The sequence below is a fragment of the Gouania willdenowi genome, chromosome 19, assembly GCF_900634775.1.
Source record: "Gouania willdenowi chromosome 19, fGouWil2.1, whole genome shotgun sequence".
NCBI classification, from domain to species: Eukaryota; Metazoa; Chordata; class Actinopteri; order Blenniiformes; family Gobiesocidae; genus Gouania; species Gouania willdenowi.
The window spans coordinates 22,161,211-22,186,250 of record NC_041062.1 but is presented as its reverse complement, the minus strand read 5'-3'; the positions used below and the strand labels follow the sequence as shown (position 1 = coordinate 22,186,250).

Here is a 25,040-nt window from a genome sequence, read left to right as displayed (position 1 = left end):
GATGTCTTCCTTAAGTGTCATTGTGTTTACAGCCCATTGTATTTGTTTATTATTGTTATTTGTGTTGAACTTGCATAACTTAATTTGTACTTTTTTTGATATTACTAAATAATGCTTTTTGTCAACCACTTATTTGTGTCTTTAGTTAGCAAATTATTATCCATATTACTAGCTTATAACTTAAACAATACTGGTTTGACACTTCTTTGGAACAAAATTGTCCTCAAGGATTTTTGTAACATTAACTGTTAGTGCTTGCCAAGGTAAGTTTTTTAGTGGTTCTAATGTAAATGTATAATCTGGCATTGTATACTTAATAGGTTAATAAAAGTATGCCTATTCACAACTGTAACAAAATGTACATTTTTGTATTCTTTACTGATATCGTTAATATTAGATTTTTGATATATAAATATATATAGCAATAACTATATTCCTTGAGGTCTACTTTCACTAAAACTGTGCTTTTATTAAAGACAATATAGTGATTATCAAGCCATGTGATTCTGCTCAAACTTTGTCACGGAAAGTATTTACAGCCCTCATCTCATCCATACGTGCTCCGGTGCTCTGTGCTGCAGTGCATTGAGCAACAAATGCTTTCTTACCAGTTCTGGATCCAGCTTTGTCTCCCGTTCCACGTCTATCTCTCCTGTTCCACATCTATCTCAAATAAATATATATATATATATATATATATATATATATATATATATATATATATATACATATTTAAAGGGGCAGTACGTATTATGAAAAATTATTTTATAATGGTTTTTGCTGCAGTGATATGCTCCCTTGCTATTCCACATTTTGTACAAAGTTAGCTGCAAGGTGGAGTTGGATTTTTCTCATGTTGTGATGTTGTGATGCCACAATGCAAAAACTCCTCCCGATAATCCTGGCTCCTCCTATCCTATAAGAATGTGAACTCCTCCCTCTCAAACTACCTCAGCTAAAACAAACACTGTGATTTAACATAGAATATGCATTATAATTTATTATCATATATGTAAAACTACATAGACAAAATTTGTTCTCTGCATTTAACCCCTCCCCGAGGAGAAGTGGGCAGCCACGGTATAGCGCCCAGGTAGCAGTTCTACTTTCAGCAGCCGTTTTACCTCCTCGTAATGCCTTTGACATGATCTAAAGTGTTTGTGACCCAATGTGACGCAGCGGTTGGACAAAACAAACGATTATCACCTTAAATGATAATAGATAAAACCTCTTCCTGTGGATAGAAGAGGAGAGGACGACAAGAAAGGGACTTAGCATCTTAACACTCTGGTGAGTGTTTGAAACAGATGACTGACTCCGTAACCATCCTGAACACACATTGATCATTGTACTAGCAATGAGAGACTGACTAAAACCTTAAACTGTCAATGCTGTGTGAAATTTGAATGGTCATCTTTTTCAGATACTAGTGTTTTCCCCAGATAAAGATTAAAATAATGTCTCTGTGTTCGCCCTATTATATGCCAGACTGCTGTCCTGTTCGTGGTGTTCCTTGACATGCCATATATGAGATGGATGGATACTGTCAGCAGAGGCCCTGTAAGACACGTTAGAGCAGCGATTCTTAACTGGTGGGTCAGGACCCTAAAGTGGGTCGCAGACCTGTAAACCTGTAAACGGACAGCAGGTCAAAAATAAATGAATGCTTAATGTCTTTCAAGTTGGACTTGTCTTTTTATGAAATAAACTTTTCTTTTGACAAGCATGCTGGGAAATGCATGTTGCACGGAAAATACATAAGATTTAATGACCGTGGCAAAATGTGAGTCCCAGGGTGGATCAGTTGAGAACCCCTGCGTTAGTGGATAAAGCAAGAGTGAGTGGACACATAAAGGACTGATCTGTTTAACTTTTTTTAATTAAAAGTGGTTAGTTACATCTCAATATTTAGTGATGTTCATGTAGATAACAGTCCTAAATAAACATAACAAAGATGGCTTGCAACGAGTGTATAAAAAGACTTTAGGCCTTTTTAATGTAAAACTGTTTTAATTTCATTTGAAAATATAGTGTCATGATTATCTGGATTTTTCTTTAACTTTTAATTCATGAACCACATTTGCATAATTTCCTCCCGCAGCAATCAAGTGTCCAGGGTGTTCCCTGCTTTGGGTGGCATGATACTGACGTAACTGGTGAGTTGCACAATCACACTCGACTTTAAACACAAAAAAAAAGAAGCACTTACGATTTGGCACACGAAGGGTAAGTTGATCTGATTGATACCTCCAGCAAAAACTCCAAAAGTAAGTCCTGTGTGAAAGAGGAAGTTCAGAAGTGTGTGCCAGCCATTTCTGCTGATGCGGATCACACTGCAAACAATACACAAAAGGCTATGAAAATTAAAACCATTTACAAATTTATAAAAATAATTTCTTCACAACCAGGTTCAATGTTGTCCCACTTCAATGTTCAATGTTGTGCATGAGCAGGACCAGAAATGAATCTTTCAGCATTCCAGGTGACATTTTTCTATTAACTAACATTAATAGGGAAGTGAAACATAAGCCTCTACCTTCAGTTGCTCATCAAAATCAATAGAGATGTTGGTGAGTCCATATTTATGTTTTTCTACCAACACTGTTTTCTATTGGTTTTACCAACTGTGTGTTGCTCAGCTGACCCTGTCTTTGTTGCTCCTGGTTTTAGAGTTTTGGGGGCGGATTCACTAAAGGTTTAGGGGTATTAAAACGTGTGCAAATGTCACTCCACATCCTAATAAGGGGTACAAACAAATCAGGACTGCCCGTCTTCTGCGCATCACAATGCGCCCACAATCCATTTAGTGCCTTTCCCTCTGATGAATATGTAAGGAAGGCAGATCTCATAAGGAGCACAAAAAATGGGAGGGGGAAATGCAAATAAATTAATGCAGTGGGCGCAGTGCAATTCATCAAACTTGGAACTGTTTGCGGTGACTGTTTTATGCGCTGAAAATAGTACGACCCATCAACAGGTGCAAACTCACATACAGAGATCATTGCTTTACTGAATGTTGACACAAAACACAGCAGAGATAGAAAAAAAAAATGCTCCAATTAACCTTTCTAGTATAAGAAAATAATTTAAATAAAACAATAGTTAATATTAACAGCCACGGAATAAGAAAATGCAGAGTAAAGTGCGAGTAAGAAAGAGAAAAAGTTGTGGAGTCTGGTGTGGCTGCGATGCAGAAGATGCTTTGCACGGAGCTCCATGGATGTCGCTCTGGACGCATCCCACCAGGGAGCTTCTGTGTCTTTCTCTCCATATGTTGACTGTAAAACTCTCGTGTCATGTTGATGGCTGGAGGATTAGGCAGAATCAGCTGACGAGCTGCATAATGTACGTAGTGATGGCACAATGTTCACAAATGAGTGTGCGTGACAAGTGCTACTCAGGAGCTCATTTTCAATAGGTGCTGATCGACTGATTGAGAGACCCTGTTGCTGCATAACTCAGATCAATGGCATCAACAGATCAATAGAACGGTTTCTGTTCCAAATCTGCCTGTTTTCTATGAACTGATAAGAGCAAAGTTACAGGACCTGGCGGAGCACCCACATTGAATTAGGGGGAAAAACATAAGTAGGTTTTAAAGTTTTGTTTGTTTTTAAAAAAAGAAATGTATTTGTTTATTTTGTTTTAAACATTCTTATTTGTTTATTTTGTTTTCTACAATATTACATGTGTGTGCAGCAAACAGAGAAGTCCACCAGCCTCTAATTGAACTTAGACTAATAGAGTTATTTTGTGCATCTGGGCACCCACCTCTCCACAATGAACGAGCAAAATGTTCATTTAAATAGGGCGGTCTCAACCACGTCAATACGCACATTTATAAGTGCCACAATGTTAGTGAATTCCCCACAGCAGGTGAGCAAACAGCACCACCAAAGGATTTAGGGACACACCTGGTTTACCACCCTTTATTTCAGATCTTAGTGAATTCGCCCCTTTGTGTTGTCGTAGCACAACCCAGTCTCACAGCAATATTGTAACCCTTTTCAACGAGCTGAAGTCAGGTCCATACCTGTCAAGTATCCTGTTTTGGCAGGGAAACTCCCGTATTTAACCCCTCTTTAGTATTTTCGCGTAAATATCCCGTATTTTAATGTAATAATAATTCAAAGATGCCTTACTAAACTGAACACCGTCACTAGCCTCGCAAGAACTGCAACTCAGGTGTCATCTGAAGTGACCTGAGTGGCAGTCCTCGTGAGATTAGTGTCGACAGCAGCAACAAACCCGGAAACAACTAAGAAAAGAGATGTATGGATGGAGAAGTTCCGGCGAAAAAAAACAAAGAACTGGTGTAAATACGTTGTGAAATGGGACAGATAGTTTACCTTCCTAAAGAGCAGCAGGATGGGACACAGTTCCACGTTCTGTTAGATTAATAACTGAGATTTTAACGTCTACCACAGCGGAAGGAACCACGTAAGTCAGCATGAAAAATCAGCCAATCACAAGCTCCACAAATATACACTGCTTTCAAAAAGTGTTAAAGAATATAAAGTCTGTAATAAATGTGTCCAATAAGTCATTAGTGAATACCAGAGAACCACATGAGTGATCATGAGAAATTATCAGAAAATATATAATAAAAATAAAGTGTTAATCTTTAACTTAAAGACAAGCAATGTGAAATTAACAGTAAATATTCAATGTGTTGACGTATATAAACTGTAAGTATATTAAATAAACACGTGCTTCATATACCCATTTATGTTTTTATTTAGGCTGTTTTATAATTTAGGAACTAGGGCTTTGGCGATATAGAAAACTATAATATTTCATATATCATATGAAACAAAATACTAGTTTTAGGAGTCGCTGCTTTTACTTCTCAGAACAGCATGTAAAGCTCAGTTAGATGGATTTCTGAGTGCACATATTCATCAGCTGTTTGTTAATAAATGTTTCTGTGTGGCATTTTGCATCAGCAAATTTAACCCAGAATTGTCTTTCTGGTCGGACTTCATTTAATAAAATTAGATTTATATCATATATCACCATTTTGAGAAAATATATTGAGATATGTGTTTTGGTCCATATCGCCCAGCCCTAGTAGGAATGTTCATAGCATTTTAATGTTAATAAAGGTTGACCTACTAGATTCTAATCACATAATTGTATTTAGTAAGTGGTTGACAAGTGGGTATTTTAGATTTCTTGTACACCTATCTTAAAAGATAAGGGATACTGGAGCTTGGTTGGGCGGGTGGGACGGCTTGTAGTGGGCGCCAGAAAATTTCCGCTGCCTGCCTACAATGAAAAACACAATGGACATATTGTATATTTTAGTGGTAAATTGCCTTATTTCAAGATAGATTGTAGCTTTAGAATGGTTTTGATAACATTTATACCGACAAACCTACCCATAAGGCATGTATGTCACATTTTTTTGGCATAATTTGGTCAAAAATCTATAATCATCTTTGAGCATATTGTAATCCAAAGTGTTCTGAGTGGATAGTGAATCCCTTCTCCTTCACCTAGCCCTGCAAAGGAAGTTTAGAAATCCAGGAGCATGACGCTGGATGTCAGCCAATCAGAGATATTTCTACAAGCACGTGTGCTCCATGGGCTGTATTGGGCGTTACTATTGGCTGCTCGACTGAAGTCAGCAGACATGAATGCACGTATCATTGTAGTTGAAGCCCCAAGCAGCAGCTTGATTTCACCTTAAAGCAGCCAATAGTAATGTTCAAAACAGCCCATGGAGCACACGTGTAGAAAGATCTCTAATTGGCTGACATCCAGCTCTTGGATTTCTAAATTTCATCGACAGGGCGAGGAGAAGGAGAATAGATTCACTGTCCACTCAGAAAACTTTAAATTACAATATGCTCCAAGATGATTATGGATTTTTGACTGAATTACACCAAAAAAAAAACATATACACTGTCGCTTTAACGGTAGGTTTGTTGCTAGAAATGTTATCAAAACAATTCTAAAGCCACAAGCCATCTTGAGATAAGGCAATTTGCCACTAAAATATACGAGATGTCCACCATGTTTTTCTTTGTAGGCAGGCATAGGAGTCAGCTTCTTCACAAATCCTGCCCTATGCTCCTTTAAAGGGGCAGTATTATGAAAAATTCCCAATGGTTTTGTTACAGTAATATACATTCCTTTAGCTTCCTTTAGCCTCATTCAGAGGATCAAAGTTGAAAAAGTTCTGTTTCCTCCCTCCCGTGTCATTACACATTTTGTAAAAGTCAGCTCCAAACGGGCGAGTTAGATTTTTTCCCCAATAATACATCATTAATTAATGAGCATATTTGATATGTTGCAAGAAATTAGCAATTAGTATGTAATTTTTTTGTAGCACTACAAATATATATATCATTAATATCATTAATAATATTATTTGACATAATTGTAACAATGTATAGAATTTACTACACTATATTGTCTTCATTCCAGAAAACGAGGTGGGCTTCATTGATAATTGGAGATCCTTCTGGGGAAAACCGAACCTGATAGGAAGAGATGGAATCCATCCTACTTTGGAGGGAGCATCTCTACTATCAGAAAACATGGCACATTTATGACATCTCATGAATGAGACCATGTTACAGAGGGGGAGTCCTCCACGCCCCTCTGCGCTTGCCTTAGGACAGTTTCCCTCCCATTGCTATTATGATAGCTGTGTTCATCGCCATGGCAACTGCTGTGATGGTGATGAATATTATTTTATGGAGACGGTGTCAGTCCCCCGACCCAAATTTCACAATGATTTTAACATAAAATCAAATAAAAGAGCTATCAATTATAAAAATCTGAAAAAAATTAAAATCTCAAATCTAGAAACACCAAAACATAAAACCATTAGATGTGCTCTATTAAATATTAGATCACTGAGATCCAAATCTCTACTAGTAAATGACCTTATCTCAGAAAATAACTTTGATTTATTCTGTTTAACTGAAACATGGCTGTATCAAGATGAATATGTTAGTTTAAATGAAGCCACTCCTCCCAGTCATTTAAATACTCATATGCCACGAGACATAGGCCGTGGAGGTGGTGTAGCAGCTATTTATCATTCCTCTCTCCTAATCTATCCTAAACCAAAGGCCAGTTACACTTCCTTTGAAAGCCTGGTTCTAAATTTATCTCATACCGAATCAAAAACCTGCCAGCCAGTCTTATTTGCGATAATTTACCGTCCTCCAGGCCCTTATTCTGAATTTCTATCAGAATTCTCTGAGTTTATATCAAACTTAGTCCTCAGTTCTGATAAAATACTGATAGTAGGAGATTTTAATATCCATGTGGATAAAGATAGTGATAGCCTGAGCTCAGCCTTTATGACCCTAATAGACTCAGTTGGCTTTTTTCAAACTATTAATGAAGCTACTCATCATTTAAATCATACTCTTGATCTTGTTCTAACATATGGCCTTGATATAAATGAACTAAAAGTCTACCCTGAAAATCCTCTGCTATCAGATCACTTTTTAATATCTTTTAACATTATCCTAGAGGATCTCGCACTGTGCAATAAAATAGTTACGAGTAGAAATCTGTCCAATAGTGCTGTGGCTAAATTTAAAGAGGCCATTCCTGCTGCCTTAAACTCAGTGCACCATCCAATAAATAACTATGATATTAATTATAACCCCTCTCAACTGGATCTGCTTGTCGATAGCTCTGCTAGTCTACTAAAATCCACCTTGGACTCAATTGCCCCATTGAGGGAAAAAACCATTAAACGTCAGAGGAAAGCTCCGTGGTTTAGCTCTGAAACTCACACACTTAAACAAACAACCCGTAAATTAGAGAGAATGTGGCGCTCCAATAAAACAGAGGAGTCACGAATACTCTGGCAAGAAAGCCATAGTAAATACATGACAGCCTTACGACATAGTCGATCTACATACTATTCCTCACTAATTGAAGAAAATAAAAATAATCCGAGGTACCTTTTCAGCACTGTAGCCAGGCTAACACAAAGTCAGAGCTCTATTGAGCCCATGATTCCTCTAGCCCTCAGCTGTGAGGACTTTATGACATTTTTTAACAATAAAATTCACAAGATTAGAGATAAAATTAGCCACTCCCTGCCTTCACCTGGGCCTGCTGTACCATTAAATGTAAATAGGCCTAACCTAAACTGTTTCACACATATAGGACTTCAGGAACTTAACTCTATTATTTCATCCTCCAAACCATCGACCTGCCTTTCAGATCCGATCCCAACTAAGCTGTTTAAAGAAATTATTCCCCTAGTCTGCCCATCTTTGTTGGAGACAATAAATATATCCCTATCAATAGGCTACGTGCCACAGTCCTTTAAAGTAGCTGTAATCAAACCCCTTCTCAAAAAACCTACTCTTGATTCCAGCACTTTAGCAAACTACAGGCCTATATCTAATCTTCCTTTTATTTCAAAGATTCTTGAGAAAGTTGTGGCGGCTCAGCTCTGTGAATTTCTTCAAAACAACAGCCTGTTCGAGGACTTCCAGTCAGGTTTTAGAGCTCAACACAGCACAGAGACTGCTTTAGTTAAAGTAACTAATGATCTACTCTGGGCTTCAGATGAAGGACGACTCTCAGTGCTGGTTTTATTAGATCTTAGTGCAGCTTTTGACACTATAGATCACTATATTCTACTAGAGAGATTAGAGAAATTACTTGGAATCACAGGGACTGCCCTAAACTGGTTTAAGTCCTACCTATCTGATAGGTACCAGTTTGTACACGTGAATAATAAGTCTTCTGTGTACACTAAAGTAAGCTACGGGGTTCCTCAGGGCTCTGTGCTAGGTCCAATCCTCTTCTGTATCTATATGATCCCCCTTGGTAATGTTATGAGAAAATACTCTGTTAACTTTCACTGCTATGCTGATGATACCCAACTGTATGTATCAATGAAGCCAGGTGAGACAAATCAGCTATCTAAACTTGAGGCCTGTCTAAAGGACATTAGGGCCTGGATGGACCAAAATTTTCTTCTTCTCAACTCAGACAAGAGTGAGGTCATTGTACTGGGCCCACGACACCTTAGAGAAACCTATGCTAGCCTAACTGCCCTAGATGGCATTACTCTGGCACAAAGCACAACTGTTAAAAACCTTGGGGTTCTATTTGATCAGGACTTATCCTTCAACTCTCACATAAAACAAACTTCAAGAACTGCCTTCTTTCATCTCCGTAACATTGCTAAAATCAGATCTATCCTGTCTCAGGGCGACGCCGAAAAACTAGTCCATGCTTTTGTTACCTCTAGACTGGATTATTGTAACTCTCTTTTAGCAGGCTGCCCGAGCAAGTCGCTTAAGACACTTCAGCTGGTTCAAAATGCTGCAGCACGTGTACTGACTAAAACTAGGAGAAGAGATCACATTACTCCTGTATTAGCCTCTCTGCATTGGCTTCCCATAAAATATAGAATAGAATTCAAGATTCTTCTTCTCACTTATAAAGCCCTAAATGGACAGGCACCAGTCTATCTCAAGGAGCTTGTAGTGCCATACAATCCCCCCAGAACACTACGCTCTCAAAATGCTGGACTACTCGTTGTTCCATTCGTCTCTAAAAGTAGTATAGGAGGAAGAGCTTTCAGTTATCAGGCCCCACTTCTCTGGAACCATCTACCAACCACGGTTCGGGGGGCAGACACCCTCTCTACCTTTAAGGTTAGGCTCAAAACATTCCTCTTTGGTAAAGCTTTTAGTTAGGAACCAGCTCATAGCTCATAATTAAGATGCAATAGGCATAGACTGCCGGGGGGGGGGGTCTGGCATGCTCGGTTGGAGAGAGGTTGGAGAGGGCGTTAAGAGAGAGGTCATTTAGGTTAGAGAGGGACCGGAGAGGGTCCCATTCCTCTCTCAAACACTCCCTCTATGTCTGCTTCTTCCCTTGTGTGTTTGCTCCTGTACTTCTTCTGGCTTTTGTCTTGCAGGTCCGTGGGATCCTCAGTGTGGAGTTACAGAGTCTCAACAACTCTGTCTCCACCCTTTCCTCTGCACACACCCAACACAGCATAACGTGGATGGCTGTTCATCATAGGAATGGGATCCACACAAGGTTCCTGCTGCTTAACAGAAGGTTTTCCTTGCCGCCATGATGATTTCATGTTGGGTGTGGGATACATATGTATGTGTATATACGTATATATGCATATGTGTGTATCCATAAAATGAAGAGTTCGTCCTTAAGACTGCTCTACTGTAAAGTGTCTTGAGATACCATTGGTTATGATTTGACGCTATACAAATAAAGATTGATTGATTGATTGATTCATTGAGAAGGTATTTTTTTGTGGCTCCGGAAAGATTTTAATCCAGGTGAGAGGAGGAAAAATGGCTCCTTTGAGAATAATGGTTGCAGACCGCTGCCCTAGGTATACTTGAACACCTTTCAGGAGGTACACAAACATTGCAGTTTATTTTTCAACATTATAGATTTTTTTTTTACATGCACACAGACTTTTTTATATCTATCAATCATAATTTGTTGTAATCTTTAAAATACACCAAAAGGTGAAGTTTAAATTCTAAAATGAGCAAAAAAATCAGAACTAAATGAATAAAAAGGTCTGAATTCAAGGTTAATGTTGGACGAGACACAAATAGAGCATGTATAACATGAGCTAATGGGTACATGGGGCAATAATGTTTGAGAAACACTGTTCTATGTCAAAATGGTTCTATTTTTGAGGATTGTGTTCACGTATATCAGCATAAATACATAGTAAATGAAACAAATTATCTAATGATAATTTGAACTGTTCCTATATATATATATATTTATATATATATATATATATATATATATGTTATGATTATTTTTGTATGTAATAGTGTCTTTCTATGGACCTTGAGTCTGCTGCTAAGACATTCATTCAAACAAAAATCACTTGATGTTTTAATGTTTTTTACATGATTAGCTTCTTAATGACCTCCTTTCTTTTGCAGACAAGGAGAGCTGAGGTAAAGGTAGCACTGCCTTGGGCCAGAGTGTTTTAAGTGGGAGCCCCCTACCTCTGTCATCAAGGCATCAAAATCTGCGACAAACACCTACAACATGAGACATGTCCCCAGCTAAATGATAACGAGTTGGTTGAAATGAAATATTGACAATTAAATGTATTTTGTCAAAATTATTGTTAGTTTTCATTTCTAATTTCTGGTTGATTAAAACTAACATTAGGAGGCCACAGTGCAGGAAGAGTCGCTGGCAGTGACGTGCTGTGAGCACTAGGGTTGGGTAGGCAGGGTGTTCCAAATCGACAATTTCATATGTTTCTGCTGGCAAGTGTTAATTTAATTCAATTCAACTTTATTTGAATAGCGCAATCTACAACAAAGTCATCTCAATGCGCCTATCAAAATATTAAATTCATAATAAGAAAGAAAAAACCCAACAAGATCCACATGAACAAGTATTTAGCCATCTAACAAAATCAACGAAACACGGAGAAAATGATAACAAAAACAACTCAGAACAGCCTCAGTGAGGTGCATCCACAAAGCCAATCCTTCCTTTTGTACCATTCACTGTAGAAAATACAAACATTTTCTAACCTTTCCTTTGCTGAAAGTCTGGTAACTCAGGTGTTGGTCTCCAATCTTTTAAATGCTGTCGTTTTTCCTCAAAAAAAGTTTGTTCATCGTCTCGAGCGCTGTCATCCTGACTGTAGTGTTATCCCGCGAACTAGCTAGAAAACGTAGCAGCAGTGGTCACGTGATATCAATTCACTAATCCACTGTGAACTTACATATAGCATTTAGCAGAGCACAGTTACGTCCAAAGGCAGCGTAGAGAGCTGCCTTTTTACATAAATGGTTTTCATCTTGGGGAACTGACTGCGAATGTGCAAACACATAAAAACACGCTATGGTAACAGAGGCAGAGCAGCAACATGCTTTTGAGAAGGGGTGTGGCCGGGCTGTGCTGGCGTCGGGGGTGTCTGGTGTCGGCGCGTGGTTGATTGGGGGTTGCCTCCGTGGGAGGGGGGTGCTCTGCTGGCGACGTTGGTGTGGGGTTGCGGTGCCTTGCTGGGGGTGCATGAATTCGCCTGCCTGTCGGTCCGTGGCTGGCAGGGTGGCCCTGCCTGGGTGGTTGGTGGCGTCCTCTCTCGTCGGGGGGCCGGGGCCGCCCACCTGTGGAGGGTGCTATGTCGTGGTGTCGTGTGGGCCTGTGCTGGCCCTGGTGTGGGAGCTGGCCTCTCTCCTGCTCGGCCACTGCCTGCTTTGGCGGGGCGGGCCGCTCTGGGCCGGCTGGCGGCGGGGGTCGCCTCCTGGGCTGCTGGGGGATGTGACTGGTGCCTGGCTCCGCCTGGGGGGGGTCCCGCCGTGCTCCGTATGGCCGGCATGGTTTGGGGGGGTGCCGCGGGGGTCTCCGGTTATGCTGTTCGGCGCGTCCCTGGGGCCCGCAGTGCCGCGTGCCAGTCTGCGCCATCTACCCTCTTCAGTGGCCTGCCATGCAGACTCCGGGCTCCTACCAGACAGGCCTCCTACATGGGCACTTTACATCACTCACTCCCAGCTGGTCTGGCTCACCCACTTGTTGCACCACACTCACATACCCAACCCTTGGGGGGCTGGATGGTGGGGCTGGGAGTGGAGGGGGCCGCCGCCTGTGCTACTAAGTAGTGGCACGGGGGCGGACTCCCAACTCTGGCTGCCCTACTAATCCCTCCAATTTTAATTACAGGGGTGGGACCACCACTTCCACCCTCCGGAACTATTGCACCACATACCCGGGGGCTCGCCCTTGGGGGTTCCCTTTCCTGTGGTGGTGCCCTTGGGGTCCGGCGGGCCTGGCCGGTCCTGGTGGGGGTCTTCCGGGGCGAGTGGCGCGAGCCGTGCCCTACCATGCCTGTGGGTGCGGCGCCGGGTGGCCCGGGCTCTGCTGTGTGGCTGGGCCCTTTGCTGTCTAGGGCTCATTGCACGGGTGGCATTAAGGAAAGGCGATCTGGCACGCCCTGGGGTGCTTGGTCGGTGTGCCTCGGGGCCGGCGGGGCAACTTGCAGCATCCCCTTGGTGCCCTCGGCGACTATTGGCTTGGTCGCCGTCCCTGGGGACGCAGCTCTTGGTGCTGCTTCTGTTCTGGGTCCTTCTGGCCTGGAGTCTGGTCCCTGCTGGCTCTGGGCCCGCTGGCTGCCCGTTCGGTGCGGTTCTGGCCTTGGCTCCGCTGTGGGGCTCTCTGGGCCCTCCCCTCGGGGGTTGGGTGCTTAGGTGTGGGTAGGTGGGGGGCGCTGGATGCTGGCAGGGGGCCTTGGGGGTTGGGGGTTGGGGTCGGTGGCGGGATGCGCTGGGTGCTCGGCTGCTTGGGGCTTCCCCGGATGTGTGTGTGGGGGGCGGTGGCTGCCTCTCAGCCTGGGATCTTGGGGGCGTCTGGGGGTTGCTCGGCCATGGGGGATGGCCTGGGGCACCCTGGACCCCACTCTTTCTGCTGGCCTGGCTGCATCTGCGGGCCCGGGGCAGTTCCTGGGTAGCGGTTTATAGCACATATACTGGTCTACAATGCACTGGCACGCCTTGGGATGTGGGATGGAACTCATACTGGGCTTAACTTTAGACACGTTAATCCCAAATACCTGCTTTAGGTACTACCACTCACTCATTCCCCCTGTCCACAGCCACCACCATTATAGCTAAGCTTCACACTTGTCACTATACTGGCTTGATTACACAACATAATAAGCACAATATATTCTACAACTTCACATCTCACCCTCACTGTAAAACAATCTATTCTTTCCCACCCTTTCTATTTCCTACCATGACTCTCTCCTCCCTGCTTCCTTTCCCCTCCCCCTCCCCCTCCCTCTCCACTTAGGTGTAACACTGCTCTCCCTTTTTATATCCTCCCTATAATAAAAGATTTCTTACCCTTCCTTAGGGAGGGCTGGTGATGGTAAAAGAGGAAAAAAGAGAGAACAAAAAAAAAGAGAAGGGGTGTGGCCTCCTCCTGCCTTACAGCGGTTAGGAAATGTTTAGCGATTTGGGCTACGAAACACACAAAATGTGGACACTTTCAAGCTTATAGGTACTGTAGGCTATTGGAAATTGAAAAATAAATAATTCATAATTATATCATAATTAAAATAAATTATCAAAATATCAATTCACCCTTGGGTAGGCACTGCCTACCTTTCCTTACCCTGACTGCATGTCACTGGACGCAGGCATGAAGGTGAGGACATCAGCCTTAAGGTATAAATCCACATTAAAACAGGTCAAAGCAATGTTAAAAAAGGCCAATTTTTTTTTCGCCGAAACGCATCATGTCACAAAAGTATTTCTCTTGTTGTTTTCTGAAACTTGGCAGCACTGTTGTAATGTCAGGGCAGAGAACAATTTATCTATGGAGAGATAACTCTGCTAACTGAAGAGAAGGCAGTGTGTGTTGGTGTGTGTGTATGTGTGTGCGCATGAATGTGTACATGTGCAAACGCTGTGGGTGTCCGCCCTTGCGTGTGCATGCGTGAAAAGGTACGAGTGTAATTTATTGCAGGTGTTTTTAACGTGATGATTTACACCATGCTAATGAATCCATGGCTGCTCTCTTTGTATGATAAAGTAGTGAAAGCTTTATTTTGTGTTCAGTAAATGGAAGATATCATATCCCACACTTCTTCCATTCTACATGTCACTGTTATAATGTGATGCCTGAACATGTTATTGACAGCTGAACAGTAATTCTGATAACTGATTTATTAGTTTGTTGTCTTTTTCTATAGTTTCCATTTTAATGCGGTTGTTGATCACATTAATTATTGCTTCTGACTGTTTATTGTTCAAATATTTATAAGCTTTAAACTAAAGCATGTGTGGAAATGCCACACAATATTTTTAAAGACAATGTTTTGACCTTAGATTAGACCATAGATTATTTTTGTGCTTAAATTGAACTGTTCAAAAAAAACCTTGTGTAATATAGTCACAAGTTGATAAAGAAGAAGTAGACAAGGAAAATAGTCAGCTAGCAATGTCCCTAATTTCTATCAATTTATTAATATGCAGTTATTTATAGACAGCCTACTGTCTACAGTTACATACCAAGTACTTTATGACGATAACATAGTTTGTTGAATAAACTAGTAGACTTCATACATTTAAAACAAATGGTTATTATGAGTATGTGTTATTATTGTGAAGTGTAATGTCACCATCAGCACCTATAGAGGATGTTGTATTTACATTAGTCATCTTTATTTTTGCATTCCTACACTTAAAAAATTAAATTTCATGTGGACGTAATCCAAGTAATCAGATTATAGTACTCAGATTGAGTAATGTAAGGGATTACATTACAAATTACATTTTTGGGCATGTAATATGTAGTCTAACTGATTACATTTTGAAAGTACCCTTCCCAGTATTTTGTGACCCAATGCGGTTGGACAAAACAAATGATTATCATCTTAAATACCTGTAGTTAGAAGAAGTGAGGATGACAAGAAAGTAATTTAGCAGTTTAACACCAATGTGTGTTTGAAACAGCAGACATCAGCTGCTGCTGCTGCCGCTGCTGCCGCTGATGTGATAAACACACACCCTGAAGTAGTGTTTGTCGGACTTAAAATCACAATTAAATAGCCATGTGTTTTACAGTAATGTGCAGTTTTTTGGCTAAAAACAATAACAGGAGTGTGTGACGCATAACAATAAAGTACATGGATTACAATAGTGAGGATGCCTGTGTGACTGTGAATACAACAAAGCAGCAGCTACTGTTATTACCGGCTGTCTCTAACAAAGCAGTTAGCAGTCAGCCAGTGAAAACACTCAGTATGACACAAAATATGAGTTGTTTTTTTATACTTGTTCCTTTCTAAACTAACCAACCTCTGCTTTCTTTCATTTTCAGCGGTAAACAGAGACCTTCATTTTACCTTCCATGTAATGTAGAACACATCTCAACTGAAAAAAAAAGCACTTTGTAGTCTATTCTCCCATGCGTGTTAGTCATAAAAGACACGCAGTAGCACTGTTTTTGGCGCTGTTTCTTCCCCTGCGCACCTTGATCTCAGTTACACGCAGTGACGTGCCGTGCCGTCAGGGTAGGCAAGGTAGGCAGTGCCAACCCAAGGGCGAATTGATATTTTGATTATTGTTTTAATTATAATATAATTATAAATTATTTATTTTTCCATTTCCAATAGCCTACAGTACCTATAAGTTTGAAAGTGTCCGCATTTTGTGCGTTTCATAGTCCAAATTACTAAACAGAGCTATTTCCTGGAACAGCTGCACAGTTTTTCCACTCCGCTGTAAGGCAGAGGGAGGCCACGCCCCCTTCCAAAGGCACGTTGCTCCTCTGCCTCCATTCTCATTGCGTGGTTTTACGTGTTTGCGCATGCGCAGTCAGGTCCCCAAGATGACAACCATTTATACGCGCTATACTAAATGCTATACGTAAGTTCACAGTACATTAGTGAATTGATATCACGTGACTGCTGCTGCTACGACGTTCTTTAGCTAGTGGGCGGGATATACTACAGTCAGGATGACAGCGCCAGAGATGATAGAGAAACTTTTTTTTGAGGAAAAACGACAGCTATTAAAAGATGGGAGACCAACACCTGAGCTACCAGAGCTTCAGCAAAGGTAAGATCAGAAAATGTTTCATACTTTTCACAGTGAATGGAACAAAAGGAAGGATTGGCTTTGTGGATGCTTCTCACTGAGGCTGTTCTGAGTTGTTGTTGTCATTTTCTCTGTGTTTCCAACACAAACAACAGATGTGCTGCCGTGTCTTGAGATATATCTTGTTGGGAGAGTATGGAAGCTATATAAAATAATTGTTTATGTTTCTTTAATGGTGTTTATGATGTTGATTTTGTTAGATGGCTAAATACTTGTTCATGTGGATCTTGTTGGGTTTTTTCTTTCTTATTATGAATTCTTTTATCTTGATAAGCGCATTGAGATGACTGTTGGAAAGTGCTTTATACAAATAAAATTGAAACATTATATTGCACTAGAAGTTTGGACTACGTTACAATTTAAGAGACACTGACTCATAATATTGCAAAAGAGACTCCCAGAAAAAATCTTTCTAAACTGACACTGTCACACTGTTACACTGTCACGGCTTCAATATGTTCACATTTAACAGTTCTAGATGGGACAAAATGTGTTAAATTTCATTATACTTTATCCGTGCCATCCACTCCTTTTCCTGCAGAGACGGTGGGTCCTATGTCAAAAATCTGATCTGCTGTGTGCACCTGAGTTGCGCCTCAGCTGCTGCTGCTCAATAAATGAAACTCTGACAGACGTCAGACTTCTATCCACGTTGGTCACAGTGATGCCCAATTATTTTCATACCATGTACAATGTAAAGCCACAGTTTGATTCACTACAGAGTGAAACAAGCTTCATTAGGTATTAAACAATTTATATTTAAAACTGTGTATTATGTAAAAAGCCAATGGTTCTGTTTCACAGCAAACATCTCTGTCTCCTTTGTATTAAAGGAGGATGCTCTGCGGGATTATTTCCTCGAACCTCCAGCGCATCACACTCGGTCACGCTTTAGAGCAGGTACCGTAACTCAAAAGTGCCACTTTGACATCCAATCATTTGGTGATAACATCACCACCATCACCAAAAAGGCTTGAATTCGGATTAACATAGGCAAGCTTGTTATGTTCTGTTGGGTGTTTTGTTATTCTGTGTCTTTGTTTATTCTGAGTCTTGTCGGTGTTTCAGGGATTCCTGTTTGTGGCTCCACCCCTCAGTGATGTCTGTGTGCTTGGGTGGTGATTGATTAGCTCCCTCGTGTTTTCACCCAGGTTTGGCCCATTCCCAATGAGGCCTCCTCCACTATTTAGCTGAGTGTTTGGACACAGTATGGCTGTGGGATCATTGTATGTTGTCTCGTGTCCTGCTGCGTTTTGTTCCCTGTACCTCCTGCCTCGTTGGATTTAAGTTACTTTTGTTTGGTAAATAAACATGGACTGGTTCCAAGAACGCTATTCCTGCATCCTGCCTCCATCTTTCCCTGCATTTGGGTCCACACCAACAGCTAACCGTGACAAAGCTGTTTGTAGTTCATCCAATCTAGATCGCAAATCCCAACAAGGTTCCCCTGCTCCTCGGGATAGACCTGCTCAATCGATTTAAACAATTAATCAACCTGAAAAACAAGTTTGGCAACCGCTGCCCTTAATAAGTGACACCCCCAAAATGGCGAAAAGGCGACTTGTAATTCATAAAAAACGAAAATCAAAAAGAAGTCACTTCACCAGCCTCAAAGCTGCATTCTCCCTTTCAGCACAATGTTAGATTGCGCGCTAACAACCAGAGATGACTTTTTATGTTAATTTAGCACACCCCTAGTTCGCGCACCGCACTGCCCCTTAGCCACGGGTGGCCTTGAACTCGCTAACCACCATGTCACGGACGTGACCGTAACACTTTGGTCAGAAAAGTCAGCCATCAGCCAACATTTATTCAACCTCCTTTTGGGCCTCAACCCACAGCTTTCTTGGGAGAAAAACACAGATCATTGACCCACTGCTCCCGCCTACCGACATCACAATTTCACCACAGGCCGAGGACGTACACGGTCTGCTTATCTCTCTGCGTGAGCAATAACTTAAGTGCACCCAGGCACTTTTCCAGCCTTCATCCGCAATTTACAAACTCGGCTTAACTTTCAGTGCAACCCCAATGGTTGAAGTACGCGATGACACAATCAGCATACTCTGCCAAAATCCATTGAACAAAACGGTTGCTATCCCCAAATCCTTTCCTTTAGGCTGGTTAATAAAAACAAACTGCCATAATTTGAAACCAAACACTCCCTCAAAATGGTAGCATCTTCACCGCTCATCGTGAATGGTAACAACAGTTTGTCAATCAAAATCAAATAACGCGAACATACTACAAACTAATAAGTTATGTGCTAAAACCCCTGACTGGCGACCCAGTCAGAACTCCTTCATTCAAAACGACACGAGTTCTAACCACTCAACCAAGCATCAATGATGCTGCCAGCACCAAACCGGACCCAAAAATAAAGCACCTACTTTCCATTGCATCCGACTATTTAGCTAGAGCTTTGACCCACCCAGGTATCCCAAACCCGACATAATACCGGCTATCACTTGCTCTTGTGCAACTAATACGTCTAATGGCCCACCCACTTCGCAGCTTGCTGCATTGGTTTTACCCAACCCAGTTAACACCAACCTGAGCCTGCTTTGTACCGAAGACCCAACCATCTCCTACATGGTTCGGCACTTTAAGGATTCTACGCCCAGCGATCCTGCTCCTCCTAATTCTAGTCCTCCCAATCAACTCAATGTTTCAACTCGCCATTTTTCTGCTGTCCACCGCTTCTCGCATGCTGTCACTTGCATCTAAATTTGTGCTTCTGCGGACTCCCAAATGCCTGCATTTGTGTGTTCTCAGTAGTGTTGTATTCAAGACCACACTATCCGAGAACAAGAATTGCCCTAGACCAGAATGCACTGAGACCAAGACAAGACCAAGACTTCCGGGAGCCGAGACCGAGTTAAGACCAAGACCGAGACAAGCCGAGACCGAGACCAAGACCAAGACCATAAACATTTTTTTTAAATGTAAAAAAATATATAAATAAATAAAATTATGACAAGGTTTGACAGTTAAAAAACATTCTCTCTTTAGTTTTAGTTTCTTTTAAATACATTTGACGGAGAAAAAAGGTGCCTGCAAAAAATTTACTAAAATATTAAAACTACTACTGCTACTGATAAATTCACAATTATTCTACATATTTGAAAACAAGATTTTTATGTCAGCTGAATGTACAGCAAGTGTTTAAAAGTATTTCTGCCAAGAAATAGCATGGTGAAAATAAACAAGACAAACTCAAACCCTGGAACAGTCATGTGACAAATCAATCAACAGTTCTTGTTGAGAAAGATTATTATTATTCTGGATACAGTGGAAACAGAAACTATAAAAAAAATGTTATATTGTGAACCTATTTATATTGTAGGGAAGATATTATATACAAATATGTAATTGGAGTCTAAAACCACAAAAAAACACCACTTTAAAAAGAAAATAGACTAATATAAGACCTCTTTACAGTTATTTGAGTCATTCTGCGCTTGCGCGACTTGCGGCAATGACGCGCTGGTGACGACATAATCCAAGATGGCGGCGGCCCGGACTATAGCCGACACTATGTAATAAAAGTCTTAAAAGACATGGATATAATGAAAAGAGTGGATGGACAGAGGCATAAACATGCAGACTTGGTCTCGAGACCGGTCTCGACTACTACAACACTAGTTCTCAGAACCAAAGGGGGGTGATACAAAGACACACCCACGATGCGCTTTACTGGACACAGAAACTTCAAGGCCACAAAAACATCATCACGACAGATCGCAGATCGATTACACAGGAAAAACAACATTATTAACGACACCAGAAAGGTGTCCAATCTGATACCAAATCCACCAAATTCTATCACAAAGACAATTGAAATTGTCCTCAATAATAACCTGAATAGACGACCCAACAGTGTATTCAGACTATATACATAGGTAAACTAGCTTACCTCAAAGACAAAGTCCCTAATGAACCACTTCAACTGGTTGATCTGTAATCATCCAACCAGAAAACTTTACAGATCACAACTCAAAGTTAGCGTACCTACCAACGTACTACTTTGTATAGACACTTCCTAATTTAAGCAGATGCTGAGCTAAATTAGGACATTGGAAAAACTGCTCCTTTCTTTTCCTTTCCATTTCTGTCTTTAAAACTTAAATTTTGGTTTATTTGAAAGCACCACACTTTTGTTTCGTTGTGTGTGTAGCCTGTGAGTAAACTAATAACCAGATCTATTAAATGTTTATCAGGCACCGGGCTGGAGTAAGTAATTGTTTATTTACTATTATAGTTGGTGTCATTATTATTTTTATGTCATTATTTAGTGATGTAAATGTTTTGATAATATTTTATTTAACAGTTTGCATTATTGGTGCATAATATATATTTGAAATAATACTATTGAAGCCAATGTGTATTATGTTTTTTTTTTTCTTTCTTTTATAATCCTGGGTTTATTTCCAATGGTTGGTTGTCGTAATTTTGTGAATTATGCAATCGAAAAAGGCGGAAGTAGACGTCAGCGCGACTAGCGCGGGAAAAAAGGGGAGAGAGAGGTAAAAGGAGAGTGAGGTGTGCGCGAGGTGTGTGGCTGACCGGAGAAACATAGACGGAGAGACGGAGTGAAGCTACGTGAAGGCTTGCAGGAGTTTTGAGGAGTTCGACAGACTTCAGCGTGGAGAGCGGAGGACGGGTCGTACCGTGTAGGACCAGGTGTGAGATAGGCGCGAACGGAGGAGTTAGCGGAGCGGGCTAACGAGGAGCTACCGCGCAGGACCCGGTGTGAGAGAGCCGCGGACGAGGCGGAGGCTACTGCTGGTTAACGGGGAGCCACGTGTCGGCTACTGTGTTTGGGAACCGGAGTTGCCCTGTGTTTTCACCGCACTCAATGTTTTGAAAGACAGAGTTTCAACGCACCCAATGTTTTGAAAGACCTACCAACTGGAAACAATAATTGCATCGAGTTATGAGTAAGACAGAGGAAGTCGTTCGGTTTAACTATTACACGTGACTGTGTGTATGTGTGTGTGTGCGTGTGTGGTGTGGGCCCACCACCATTGCTAGAGTTGATTTGACACGTGTTGGATTCCATTGTGTGTGTCGTTGTATACTGTTATTCAGCATCTTAAAATATAGTTCATATAAAGTTGTTAACATATTTCATCTCTGGATCTCAGCGTTATTGATTTGGAATATATCGTGAATTAGTTGTGTATATTGGTGGATCATACACTTTTGAGGTACACTTTTGTGGTATCTATCGTTACAAATTTAACTGAACCCTAGCACCCCTCCATCCTCAAGAAGGGCTTCATATAGAGTGGTGTGCAGGTGCTACATGTGCATACCAGGAGTAAAATCCAGGCCACACCTTTTAAATAACCCCATTGTTTTCTGCATTCAACACAACATTATCATGCCTACATGAAGGACATTCACTGTACACACCAGCCTGGCCTCGTCGGACTCCAGCAGCTCCTGCCTACACCGAATGCCAGCCTGTGCAGTTGACCTTCAACACCAGAGGGTCTCCTCCTCAGCCTCCAGAGACCCCTCCTCTCCAGCCTCCAAGGGCATCTCCTCTTCAGTGTCCAGAGACCCCTCCTCTCCAGCCTCCAAGGGCGTCTCCTCTTCAGCGTCCAGAGACCTCTCCTCTCCAGCCTCCAAGGGCATCTCCTCCTCAGCCTCCAGAGACCCCTCCTCTCCAGCTTCCTCCAACCCTGAGGGCCCTGCTTCTTTTCCTCTGTTGTCTCCTCTTTGCAATCTGAAGGACTCCACTCCTCCACAACCGACGATCGAGGCTCCTTTCCTGAAGCTTCTTCATCTCTCTGGTCACCATGTGAGACCCCTACGCCAGGTTTCTTCAACTCACGGTCGGTACACTCTCTTACTTTCCAGGAAAGTAATTGATTCGAATTTCGAAAGATCGAGAATCTACTCAAAAGGGGGGCGATGTAGGAGGCCATGTTTATGACAGATACCACGGCACACTTTTTGAACATTTTCGGTCAGAAAGAGTTTCCTCCTCCTTTCTTTCAAACAGAGACAAAGGAGCCAAGAACAGGAATTTACAACTGTTTGTTCTTCCCCGCTGTGAAGCACACAACAGAATATTTTCCCTTTTGTGTTCTGCTTTTCTCCAAAAATTAACAATAAAACATTCTAAAAGCAGACACATTTTTTGATAAAAGTTTGTAATGTATTTTTCTATGCTGCCACTAACTGTCTTTATTCACAGGAAATCAAGGACATTCTTAGAATGGATTGAATTATGTAATAAAAAGTTAATTTGCATTCTTGATTCCACTGATTTATTATGGTTGTGATTATGGTGTAGATAATCAAATTCACTTTGCCCTGGTTTCAAATTAATGGGTTAAGTCTAAAAACATAGACAGTTCCCCTGTTAACAGGAGTGACACCATGGCAAAAGTTTAAGTAATAATAATCATAATTCATATTCTAATTCATACTGTATAACCCATTATTAATAACTCCTCCTCATACACTCTGATCAGTCCATGAAAAATAGGCAGATTTGGAAAGAAACCGTCTCCCATTGATCTGAGTTAATGCAACAACACAGTCCGTCAATCAGTCTGCACCATTTGAATCATCCAGCGCAGGTCTGAGCCACACTCTCATATGTGAACATTGTGCCACCAGTGATCAGCTGATTCTGGCCTGACATCAACGTGACACAAGACTTTGATGGTCAAAACATGGAGAGAAAAACACGTCCAAAGCGACATTGATCCATGGTCATATTCATCTCCATCCATCCATCCAGCGACCCTCTGCACCGCCGCCGGTGCACATCCAGCTTTTTCTCTCTCACACACACACTTTACTCTGCATTTTCTTATTCAGTGGCTGTTAATAATGACTATTGTTTTATTTGAATTATTGTCTTATACTAGAGAGGTTAACTGGAGCCTTTTCTTCATCTCCGCTGTGTTTAGTGTCAAAATTTACTGCAGCGATGATCTCTGCGTGTGTTTGCACCTGCTTGTCAGTCGTGCTATTTTCCAACAGTTCCAGGTTTGGTGAATTGCATTGCGTCCCCTGCACCAACTTATTTGGATTTCCTCCTCCCATTTTTTTGCTCCCCTTGGGAGATCTGCTTACTTTACTTAGCAGTGGTTCCCAAACTTTTCGCAGTCGCGTACCCCTTCAAACCTTTAATTTGAAGCCATGTACCCCCTACTCCTGCACACTTATAAAACATGATAATGTAATGTCATATACAACGTAGCCAGCCCTACAGTAAAATGTCACTGAATTTTACCTATCCTGTTGAGGAATAATACATAATAAAAAAATAATAAGAATCTGTAAGCACACAAGAAAACAACTCATTCAGAATGATAACTTTTTGATATATTAAATGTGTTAGCCCACAAGCATTAAAATAATTTTCTCCTTTTAGAAAAAGAAATGTCTAGATTTTTTTTTTTTTTTTTTTTGATTTATCATACAACAGTAATGAAAAATATTCGTCATGAAACTGTGAAATGCAACTTGAATGGGAAGGTGAGATTGAGGGGATGCAAACAACTTAGATCCCACTGCTCAGAAACACTTGTAAACCAGGTGTATTATTATTATTATTATTATTATTATTTCAAAGGTTAAATCATTCAGATGTAGCCTATATATGTTCATAACAGGAACTATGCACAATAATAAAATAATTATTATAAACTTGTAAATATGCAGTAGGAACTACTCGCGGGTAAATAAATCCCTATTAAACTCCGTAAAACAATAACCAGGAATAAATATTAGCTCCCTTTTAAAGATAGTAGCTCTAACAACCGGTAAAATGATAAACTTGGTGATATTACAGCCTGTGCATGCAGTACGGAGCAGAATTTACCCTGTCTCGGAAATTTTTCCAGATGTTTCAGGGTTTAAGTATCTCCCAACTTTTGCGCATACAACACACTGTGGCCACGTAACTCCACCCGTACAAATATATATGAACCCCATAGCAATGTAGCTCTCATCATAATTGCGTTTTTTCTGTTGTGATTGCGTCTGTCTGAGGCTGCATGAAGGGGACAGTGCTCTGCCTCCAACTCCTCACCACCCTCCATGCTGATGCTAGCTGGGCTATCCACAGACCACAGGTGTACTGCTGCTAGCATCTTGGTCCACTGCACACTGTGAATATACTGTGAATATTAGCCTTTTCACACTCTGGAATCGCGCATGCGTGACCTGGGTGTGGTAATAGGTCAGAGGGATATAAACGTAAACACGGTTGCCAAGTTTCAGAAAATGACAAGAGTGAGACTTTAGTGACATGATGCATTCCGGCGAAAAAAAATGTGGCCATTTTTAACATGGCTTTGGCCTGTTTTAACGTTGATTTATACCTTAAAACTAGGGATTTACCTATTAATCGTAAGGCAGTTAAAAATCGATTCATAGGTATCACGGTTGATATCGATT

The 25,040-nt window shown here is 41.2% G+C and overlaps 1 long non-coding RNA gene across 1 annotated transcript in view; it reads right to left on the bottom strand.

The window, feature by feature from the left end:
- Window positions 1–2,213: 2,213 nt before the first annotated feature.
- LOC114481744 (uncharacterized) overlaps window positions 2,214–25,040 on the bottom strand; it is a 47,462-nt gene continuing 24,635 nt past the window's right edge. Inside the window, exon 3 of the long non-coding RNA XR_003676271.1 lies at window positions 2,214–2,333. This is a non-coding gene — a long non-coding RNA (uncharacterized LOC114481744). The remainder of the gene's footprint in view (window positions 2,334–25,040) is intronic.